The following is an 11,195-nucleotide window of genomic DNA, read 5'->3' on the forward strand; positions in this document are numbered from 1 at the left end:
ACTTCTGATTCCTTCACAATCACATCTCTGCTGAATTCAATTTTGTTGGTTTCTGGACAATAGAGCTTGTATGCACCTGTACTGTGGTACCCTATCAGAATCATCACTTTGCTTCTATCATCCAGCTTCTGTCTTCTGGCTTCTGGAACATGTTTATAGCAAACAGAACCAAACACCTTCAGATGACTAACACTTTGCTTATCTCCAGTCCACTTCTGTATTGGAACTATTTCCTTCAACTTCTTCGTAGGACATCGGTTGAGTACATACGTTGCGGTGGCAACAGCTTCTCCCCAGAGCTTCTAAGGAAGCTTCTTCTCCTTTAGCATGCTTCTCACCATATCAAGCAAAGTGCGGTTTCTTCTTTCAGCAAGGTCATTGTGTTGAGGGGTATAAGGAGCAGTAACCTCATGCTCAATTCCATTCTCCTCACAGAACTTCTGGAACTCTTTGGAGTTATACTCACCTCCACCGTCAGTTCTAAGAATCTTCAACTTCTAACCACTCTGATTCTCAGCCTTCATTCTGAACTTCTTGAATTCATCAAACACCTCGTGTTTAAACTTAATAAGGGATACCCATGTCATTCTTGTGAATTCATCAACAAATAACACAAAGTATTTATTCCCTCCAATCGATGCTACTGGAAATGGACCACACACATCAGAATGTACAACTCCCAAGGCATGTTTTGCTCTTGGAGCAGTTTCTGACGCAAATGGCAATCGTGGTTGTTTTCCTTCCATGCAAACTTTGCATGACTTTTCAGGCTTCTTAATTGCAGGAATTCCATGTACCAACTTCTTTGAATTCAGATGTTTTAAGCTTCTGAAATTCAAATGACCAAATCTTCTGTGCCACAGCTCACTCTCCTTCTCAGCACTTGTTGCACTAAGACATTCTGAGTCTGCAGTTCTGACATTCACCTTGAATGTTCTATTCATTCCCTGTTCTGACTCCATAATCAACTTCTGATTGCAGTCATACAGCTTCAGAAGATTGTCCTTCATGGTAACTGAAAAACCTTTCTCAATTAATTGTCCCACACTCATCAGATTGCTTCTGATGCCAGGTACATACCACACGTTCTGAATCAATGCTGTTTTCCCATTGTTCAGAATCACTCTGACATTTCCTATACCTTCTGCATTAAGATATTTGTCATCAGCACATCTGATCTTTGTCCTCTTTTCAGAGTCAAAGTCAACCAGCCATTTCTTGTTTCCAGTAAGATGATTTGAACAGCCAGTGTCCATATACCACCAGTCTATCAGATCCATATCATCAGATTCAGAGGCCATCAATAGCACAGATTCGTCATCAGAACTTCTGGCTATATTTGCTTCTTCTGATTTTCTCTCCTTGTTTGACCAACAGTCTCTAGCAAAGTGACCAAACTTCTTACAACAGTAACATTGGATCTTCTTCTTGTCATACTTATCTTTTCCCTTCTGAGCATTCTTTTGTCTATCAGAGGTTGAGCTTTCTGACTTCTGACCACCATCAGATCTTCTCCTGGCTTCTGACTGCTTCTGATACCTCCTATCAGAAGTTGCTTTCAGAGCCTGCTGCTCTACTTCCCTTTCAGAAGTTCTTTCAGTCAAACGCAACTCTTGCGCTTCTAGACTGCTTTGCAGCTCTTCAATTCTCATGGTGCTCAGATCTTTGGAATGTTCTATTGCTACCACAATGTAATCAAATTGAGAGGTAAGGGATCTCAATACCTTCTCCATGATTGTTTCTTCAGAAAGAGTTTCTCCACACGCTTTCATCTCATTAGTGATCAGAATCACTCTGGAGATGTATTCAGAAACTTTCTCATTATTCTTCATGTTGAGATTCTCATATTGCTTTCTCAAGGACTGAAGCTTCACCTTCTTCACTGATGCGTCACCACCATAACATCTAACCAGTGTGTCCCACGCAGCCTTTGCTGTCGTTGAATCTGCAATCTTCTCAAACACATTTACATCAACACATTGATGAATGAAGAACAATGCTTTCTGATCCTTCTTCCTTACTTCCTTCTGCGCGTTTTTCTGTTCATCCGTCGCATCTGCTGCTACCGGAACATAACCATCAGTGACAAGATCTAGAACATCTTGAGCACCGAACAATACACGCATCTGGATCATCCAACGATTCTAGTTTTTACCGTCAAATACTGGAAGTTTGGTGTTCATGTTGCCGTTTCCGTTCATCTTTCTACCTTGCACAGTACACTCAGATTTCTCACACAGTGTTTCCCAACCCACAGAATTAAAATTCTGATCAGATTTTGTTCAAGATTCAACACGAATCTAAGAATCAAAATCAAACACACAAGACCTCACGTTCACTCGTGTTTCCCGTGTTTCCCAATGAATCCGAACTGGAGCTCTGATACCAATTGTTGGTGCAAAGGTAGAATGAAAGATGAATATTCTATTCAGAGAATGACGGCTACAAAACATGATTAAAGTTACAATGATTGTCACCCTATTTATAAGCTAAAATTAGGGTTACTAGAATAAGAGAAAATACTAAAATACCCTCTAACAAACTTAGGGCCTAAGAAAATATTACAATTAAATATGAATTAATTCTAATAGAATGAACCACCCAAATTGAAAGAGAAAAATTGAAGTGACTGAGAAAGAAAAAGAGAGAGAGAGTACACTACACAGTATAGCAATTTCTAAAAAGGAGTAAGACAAAGACTCAGAAATTCAATATCGTATCCGGTTAGTAACAATATTATGATTATTTTCAATTTCTATTAAGAGTACACTACACGATATTGACACTTATGATTATTTTCAATTTATTCATTATTAAAATTATTATTAGTGTCGACACGTCAGTAACAATATCGTATTCGGTTACCGAATCTGTGCTTCATAGTATATATATATATATATATATATATATATATATATATATATATATATATATATATATATATATATATATATATATATATATATATATATATATATATATATATATATATATATATATATATATATAATATATATATATATATATATATATATATATATATATATATATATATATATAATATATATATATATATATATATATATATATATATATATATATAATATAATAGAGAGAGATGCAATGTCACATGGGTGGGATAAAACTTTATTTGAATGAACAGAATAAGTAAAAGGGTCTATAAATAAGACAGTAAAAGATTGCTTTCTTTGGTCAGTATGAATGGTTTCCACTAATGGGAAATATTCTCTCATGTGTTTGGTAGTAACAGGGAAGCTTGGTTGCATGGTAAGCCAGTAGACTCAGTTGGAAACTTGCCTTGTATTGAGGTTTGTGAATATTACTCAATGCCTCCTTTATTTTTCAAGTATTATCTTTAGACAATGATGTTTTTAATATGGATGTCAAAAAAATGATAAGAATTCACCATTGAGTTTTTTATAGCAAGGTCTATACCTACTTGAAACACTAGTTTATTTGATTACTTTTTCATCCAATCATGGAAATTATACAGAGAGAAAAAGGAAATAATTTTCAAAAGCTTGCTGCTTTGTCCTTCACATATTCAAATTGGTGGACCAACGTACCTTTTTTACATTTGCTAATTACAAGGCTAAAAAAACTAATTTTGATGGAAAAAGTACAAAGCTTTAATGAATGATGGCCTACTTCAAAAGATACAAGAAATCTAAACCTATAAGCATTTGACTTAGTGTAATTAAAATGTAACCAAGAATTTATGCATGCTAGACCATCTTTTTTTTTCATATGTAGTGTCCTCAACAACGTAATCAAATAGATTGCGGGTATTTCATGTTGAGGTTTATGCGAGATACTCTTGCTTTGGGCCGATTAAAGATTCCCACCGATGTATGTATTTCTAACTTATGAGTTATTTTTTATATTTACACATATCTCATATAATTAAATAGTTGGAATTAATTCAAAATATGTTATATTATTATGTAGTACTTTGAGGAATTCAAGTGTTCATTTTATACAAAGGATCAAGTGGACGAAATCAAAGAGGAGTGGTGTCAATTCATGATAGAGCTCAATGTTTGTTCATAAATTTGTGTAATTAATGTGTACATTTGTAGTATATGTAATGACTTGTAAATGTGTACATAAATTTGTATATATTTTGATACATTTAAGGCAAAATTGGTTTGAATTGGTATATATATATTTGTTAGCCAAAAATTGGTAGAAAAAAGGCCAAAATGGCATATATAAAATGTGATAATTGTCTGTCAAAATCTGGTTGAAAACAGGTAGAAATTCTGGTTTATAAACCTGGAAAAAATGTGGTTTAAAACAAAAGCTTCAAAAATTTTCGTATACCTTAGACAGCGCTTTTGTAAAAAGCGCTGTCTAAGGTATACCTAAAAAAATTAAAATAGGAGGGTCTTAGAAAGCGCTTTTGGCCAAAGCGCTGTCTAAGGGGGTGGGGCTTAGACAGCGCTTTTCAAAAGCGCTGTCTAAGGTATACCTAAAAAATTTAAAATAAGAGGGTCTTATAAAGCGCTTTTGGCCAAAGCGCTGTCTAAGGGGGGGGCTTAGACAGCGCTTTTAAGATTTAAAAAAGCGCTGTCTAAACCTTTAGCAGCGGAGGTTTAGACAGCGCTTTAAAGCGCTGTCTAAGGCTAAAAAAAGCGCTGTCTAAGGTCTTGTTTGTTGTAGTGCATTTTGGAGTTACTAATGTCACACAAGTTATTTGTGGTTAGACATTACTTTCTCTGATTTGGGGTCCGAGAAGCTGAGGATCGTATAACATTTAACCCAACTTGGCTTACTTAGGACGTAGTGAGGAGAATGTTCAAGTGTAGACCTGATAATAGTTGTTACACGATACTACACTCAGACAAGTTTCTCTTGAGAATATTATGGGTTGATGAGTCAGTCATCCTAACTTGTACTATCTGATAGATGGAGTCAAGATCTGAGATATTTTTAGAACATGATCTACAGGTTTTTATCCTTAGTACACTCATTTGGGATGGTTCTTAACCTGACTCCATGCTCATGGCTCATAACAAACCCTTTGATTCTCGATTGATCCGATCAAGTCTTGTCAATATCAATGGAACTTGGGTGTTGATAAGGTGAAAACCATAATCCACCAAAATGGATGATTGATATTGATGATGACTTGATCCATCCCTTGACCTTTGTTTGTGTTTGCCTTGTGTGTGATCCCTTGTTTGTGATTGTTGCATTCATGCATACATGCGCATCATAACATTCATCACAGAAAAATAAATTTCAAGGAACTGAGGTCTTATTTGCAAATATTTTCAGACCATGGATTATCGACGAAGAAACACTAAGAAGTACAGTTTCATATGTCCTGATTTGAAAGAGCTAAGGAATTTGTCATATTTTGTATTAGATCCCTTGGACTTCAAGCAACGTCATGGGAAGCTCTTGTCTATGTTATCTACTGATTTGGTTGAAGGACTTTTGAGCATTTCGGTTCAGTTCTATGATCCTGTCTACCAGTGATTCACTTTTCCCGATTATTAGCTTATGCCTACATTAGAGGAGTATGCCCATCTCTTGAGAATACCTGTTTCTTACAAGGTACCTTTTAGTGGATTGGAGGAGATTCCCATATCTCATATCATAGCTGAAGCTCTTCATCTGAAGAAGTCTGAGATTGAGACTCATTGGGTGAAGAAAGGAGGAATTATGGGGTTGACTTCTGAGTTCCTCAAAGAAAAAGCTATTGTATTTGCTCAAGCCAGTAGTGTGGATTCTTTTGAAGCCATTATTGTGTTTCTCATCTATGGTCTAACTTTGTTCCCTCACATTGATGATTTTGTTGATGTTAACACCATCAGAGTTTTCTTGATTGGGAACCATATTCCTACTTTGTTGGGTGACATGTATTTCCCTTTGCATTTGAAAAATTCTAAAGGAGGTGGGGTTATTGTTTATTGTGTTCCTCTTCTGTACAAGTGGTTTATTTTGCACTTGCCTCAGACGCCTGCTTTATTGGAGAACAAGCAATGTCTACGGTGGTCTCAGAGACTTAGCTCTCTTACTAATGATGATATTGTTTGGTATGATTCTGCATTGAGTAGTGTGGATATTATTGAAAGTTGTGGTGAATTCTCTAATGTGCCTCTCATTGGTACACAAGGAGGAATCAACTACAACCCCGCTTTGGCTCGTCGTCAACTTGGGTTTCCCTTGAGAGACAAACCTAATAATACTCGGTTAGAAGGTATTTTCTATCAAGAGGGTAAAGATCCCCAACATTCGAAGAAGAGGATGATACATGCTTGGCATAAGGTGCATAGGAAGGGAAGTCTTAGCTTGGTCCATGCAACTGTGTAGCTATGGAAGCTTACACTACTTGGGTGAAGAAGAGAGCTCTGGAGCTGAAGATGTCGTATGCTTGTGAAAGACCTATGTCTTTGGTTATGGCTGAGCCATCAATTCTCCCTAACCAAGATATAGAGGAGTTGGAAGACACACTCATTAAGATGAAGCAAGAGAGGGATATGTGGGAAGAGCGGTTCCATGCTTTTAGCCGAAAGCATGAGGAGTTGCATCTTGAGTCAAAGGATAAAGACGCGCTTATTGAACTTCTTGAAGACCGAGTAATGAAGAGACAGAGAGAGTCATGGGGTCCACCTTCCTCTTGTATGCCTCAGCCTTCCGGTACTTTGAGGAAGATTATTGATCAGCTTGTCCTTGAGGAAGCTCAGATGAAAACATCCTTTGAGTCCGAGATTCGACGCATCCAAAGGAAGTACGCACCTACAGCCAGATCATTGGATACCTTTGCTAAGGGATCCTTAGGATGATTAGTTTCCTTTTCTCTTGTATTTGTAATTTGGTTTCTAAAATTGTACTAAGTGTAATCCTTCCAAATTTTATGAATAAAAACAGAGATTTTATGGTCAATCAAATTGTTACTATTGTTATTATTTAATATATGAAAATAAAACTTCACATGTTCCTTGAAATTAAATATAAAAAAAACATTACATTTCATGCATCATTTGCATAGCAGGTTTGCTTCCGCCAGATGTCTTATCGGTTATTCTTTTGTGCTTCGGCTAAGCTGGCTCACTGATACAACACTGCGTTAATCAACCAAAGATCATGGAGCACTTAGAACAAGAGAGTAGAGAGTTGAAGGATGAAATTGCACGGTTAACTGCTATGATGGAGTTTGTTCTTGCTGCGTAGAATCAGTCTTCACCAACTGCTGCAACTCCTCCCCAGGGCACTGTTATTTCTGAGGTTGCTACCTCAACTGTTCCTATTGCTGCTAGCCAATTTGGTCCTTCCATGCCCATTGGATTCCCTTGGGGAATGCCATCCAACTTAATGCCTGAAGGGTATGCACCCACTTTTGTTTCTCTGCCGACATCTAGCCTGATCATGTCCGTGCCTTATCCAGTTGTTCACACTTTGCCTCGTGTTGAGGATATCATCTACCACTCTGAGCCATCTGAGGGCCTAAATGTATATGAGAAAATGGACTAAATGAAGGATCAGTTCCTCGAGCTGTGTAAGGAGTTGAAGACTCTTAGAGGGAAGGATTTATTTGGGAAGATTGCTGTTGAGCTTTGCCTGGTACCCAATGTGAAGATCTAGATGAATTTCAAGGTCCCTGACTTTGAAAAGTATAAGGGAAACACTTGTCCGCTAAGCCATCTTGTGATGTACGCCAGAAAGATGTCTACACAAATTGATAATAATTAGTTACTGATTCATTACTTCCAAGATAGTTTGACAGGTGTTCCTTTGAGATGGTATATGGGGTTAGACAGTGCAAGTGTCCGTACTTTCAATGACTTGGGTGAAGCCTTTGTTAAGCAGTACAAATACAACATTGATATGGCGCCTGATAGAGACCAGCTAAGGTCTATGTCTCAGAAAGATAAGGAGACATTCAAGGAGTATACTCATAGGTGCAGGGAACTTGCTGCCCAGAGTAGTCCACCATTAGAAGAGAAAGAGATGACGAAGATTTTCTTGAAGACGGTGAGTTCGTTTTATTACAAACGTATGATTGCCAGTGACCCCAATGACTTCACCAAAATGGTAAATATGGGGATGTGGTTAGAAGAAGGCGTCTGTGAGGGACGTTTGTCTAAAGAAGAAGCATCGTCTAGCAAGAAGTATGGGGGTACTTTCTCCAAGAGAAAGGAGCGGGAAACTAATTCAGTAACTTTGGGGAGGAAGAGGAGGCCTTATATCAGAAAGAGTTCTCAACCTTGTCAACATCAACATCAAGTTTCATCAGTGATTCCTGTATTTTCCAACAACTCCAATAATCAATTTGTTCTGATTCAACAACAACCACGTCAACAACAACAACTGTAACAAAGAACCGACTACAATAACAACAATAATAACCAGAAAAATTTTGAGAGGAAGAAGGTCTCCTTTGACCCTATTCCTATGTCCTATGCAGAATTGTACCCGCCTCTGGTTCTCAAGAACCTAATTCAACCCAGAAATCCTCCGCAAATTCCTAAGCCACTTCCATGGTGGTTCAAACTTGAACTTCATTGTGCCTTTCACCAGGGAGCCCCTCGCCACGACATAGAAAACTAATATTTGTTGAAGTATGGAGTACAAAAGCTTGTGAAAAGTGGGATGGTGTCCTTTGAGAATCGAGCGCTTAATGTGAAAGCTAATCCATTGCCTGCTCACGATAATGCTTCTGTCAATATGGTAGATGGTTGTTCTGGTGAGTATAAGGTTTATGATGTCCGCCATATTAGACAATCTTTGGTGGCAATTCATAAAGATATCTGTTTAGTCAGTGATTATGAGCATGACCATGATCGTTGTGTGATATGCAGCGTGAACCCTCGTGGATGTGTTATTTTCAAGAGGGATATTCAGAGGCTAATGGATGAAGGTCTTATCCAGATTTGTCAGTCGAGAGAGGTAAATGATGTAAATGTAATTGTGCATGTGTTCAAGACCCCGAAGCGGATAGTAGTCCAGTTCGATAGCAGCAACAATAACAGTATTAATAGATTGGTATCATCGTTAGTAATATGGTTAGCGAGCCTTGTTCCGTATACATCTGATAAAGTTGTGGCTTATTAGTATAATGTCACAATGGTTAAGAATGGTCAAGAGGTTCCTCTACCAATTGCAGATTTTATGGTAAATATTGCTGATATCGTGAAGGTGACCTGTAGTGGTCGTGTGTTTGGTCCGGTTTTTTTGAAGGAGGTAGAAGATGTGGTAGCCAGTAAGAAGGTAGAAATTTCAGTAGCAAATCCAGTTAGTACTTCAGTGTGTCAGTCTGGAGAATCCAGCAAATTGAAGGCTAATGATGATGATGAAGTCTTAAAGCTAATCAAAAGAAGTGAGTTCAATATGGTGGAGCAGTTGCTCCAAACCCTGTCAAAGATCTTTGTGTTGTCCTTATTGATGAATTCTGAGGCACATAGGGAGGAATTGCAGAAAGTGCTTGAGCAAGCTTATGTTGAACACGATGTTACTGTGGATCAGTTTGACCATATTGTTGCCAACATCACTTCTTGAGGAAGGCAGAAATCACAATCTAACACTCCCTATTTCTATGGACTGCAAGGAGGATGCTATGTCCAATGTGCTGGTTGACACTGGGTCATCTTTAAACGTGCTTCCAAAGTCAACATTGTCAAGACTTTTTTACCAATGCACCTCAACGAGGTATAGTTACGTGATTGTTAAAGCATTTGATGGTTCTTGTAAACTGTTATTGGTGAAGTGGACCTTCCAATTAAGATAGGTCCGAGTGATTTCCAAATTACTTTCCATGCAATGGATATCCACTCGGCTTATAATTGCTTGTTAGGAAGGCCATGGATTCATGATGATGGAGTTGTGACGTCTATTCTACACCAGAAGCTTAAATTTGTGAAGAACGGAAAGCTTGTCATTGTTGGTGGAGAAAAGGCACTATTTATGAGCCATTTGTCATCCTTTTCATACGTTGAAGCTAACGAGGAGGTTGGAACATCGTTCCAAGCCTTGTCTATTACTGATGTAGTATAGAAAACGGGGGCACCCATGTCTTCTTTGAAGGATGCTCAAAAGGCTATTGAGGCTGGAAGTATTGATTAGTGGGGTCGAATGATAGAGATTGCTGAGAACAAGAATAGGGATGGATTGGGATTTCAACTAGGGTCCTTCAACATCAAAGTTGAAGATGTGTAACCGAGTTTCCGCAGTGGAGGGTTCATGCATGATAGTGATCAACACTCAGCTACTATGATTGAGGATGGTGATATTGAAGATGAAAGTTGTGCCATCTTTGTGACGCATGGCCATACTTGCAACAATTAGGTTGATATTGATGATCCTACTGTTGTTCACCAATCTAAGTAATATGTTTTCATTTTTTAAGAAAAAAATTCTTCTCTTATGCCTAAGGGAGAAGTGAACATTGTTGGGCATTTCTATTATCATCAATAAAATACAATTTTATTCATCTATATCTATGATGTTTTATTTTTACTTTTTGCTTTTCTGAAAATGGTAATCACAAAAAACATAATTAAATAATAATATTCCATCTGCATAATATTTGGTCACAATTCACTTCTCTAAAATCAAAATATCAAATCATTATGCAGGTTGGTTCTCAACCCCATTCAATTCAATGACCCTACTCCCTCTTCATACTTTGATTTCCCTGTGTTTGAGGCTGAGGAAGAAAATGATGAAGAAGTATCTGATGAATTATCTAGTTTACTTGAGCATGAGGAAAGAGTCATTCCGTCGTTTGAAGAGAAAATTGAACTAATCAACTTGGGTTTGGAAGATGATGTGAAGGAAGTCATGATTGGGTCTCCACTGTGTCCAGAGACTAAGAAGGGGTTGATTGATCTTCTTCAAGAATATTCCGATGTGTTTTCTTGGTCCTATCAAAACATGCCTAGTTTGGATTCTAAGATTATGGAACATAGATTGTCGTTGAAGCCAGAATGCTCGTCGATCAAGCAGAAGTTGAGAAGAACTTATCCTGATATGGAAGTAAAGATAAAAGAGGAAGTACATAAGCAAATTGATAATGGTTTTCTTGTTACCTTTGAATATCCGTAGTTGGTGGCCAACATTGTGCCTGTTTCGAAGAGAGATGGAAAAGTCTGCTTGTGTGTTGATTACAGAGGTTTGAATAAATCCAGTCCGAAAGATGATTTTCCTATGCCATACATTGACATGTT

Source organism: Lathyrus oleraceus, chromosome 7, assembly GCF_024323335.1.
Source record: "Lathyrus oleraceus cultivar Zhongwan6 chromosome 7, CAAS_Psat_ZW6_1.0, whole genome shotgun sequence".
Classification (NCBI taxonomy): domain Eukaryota; kingdom Viridiplantae; phylum Streptophyta; class Magnoliopsida; order Fabales; family Fabaceae; genus Lathyrus; species Lathyrus oleraceus.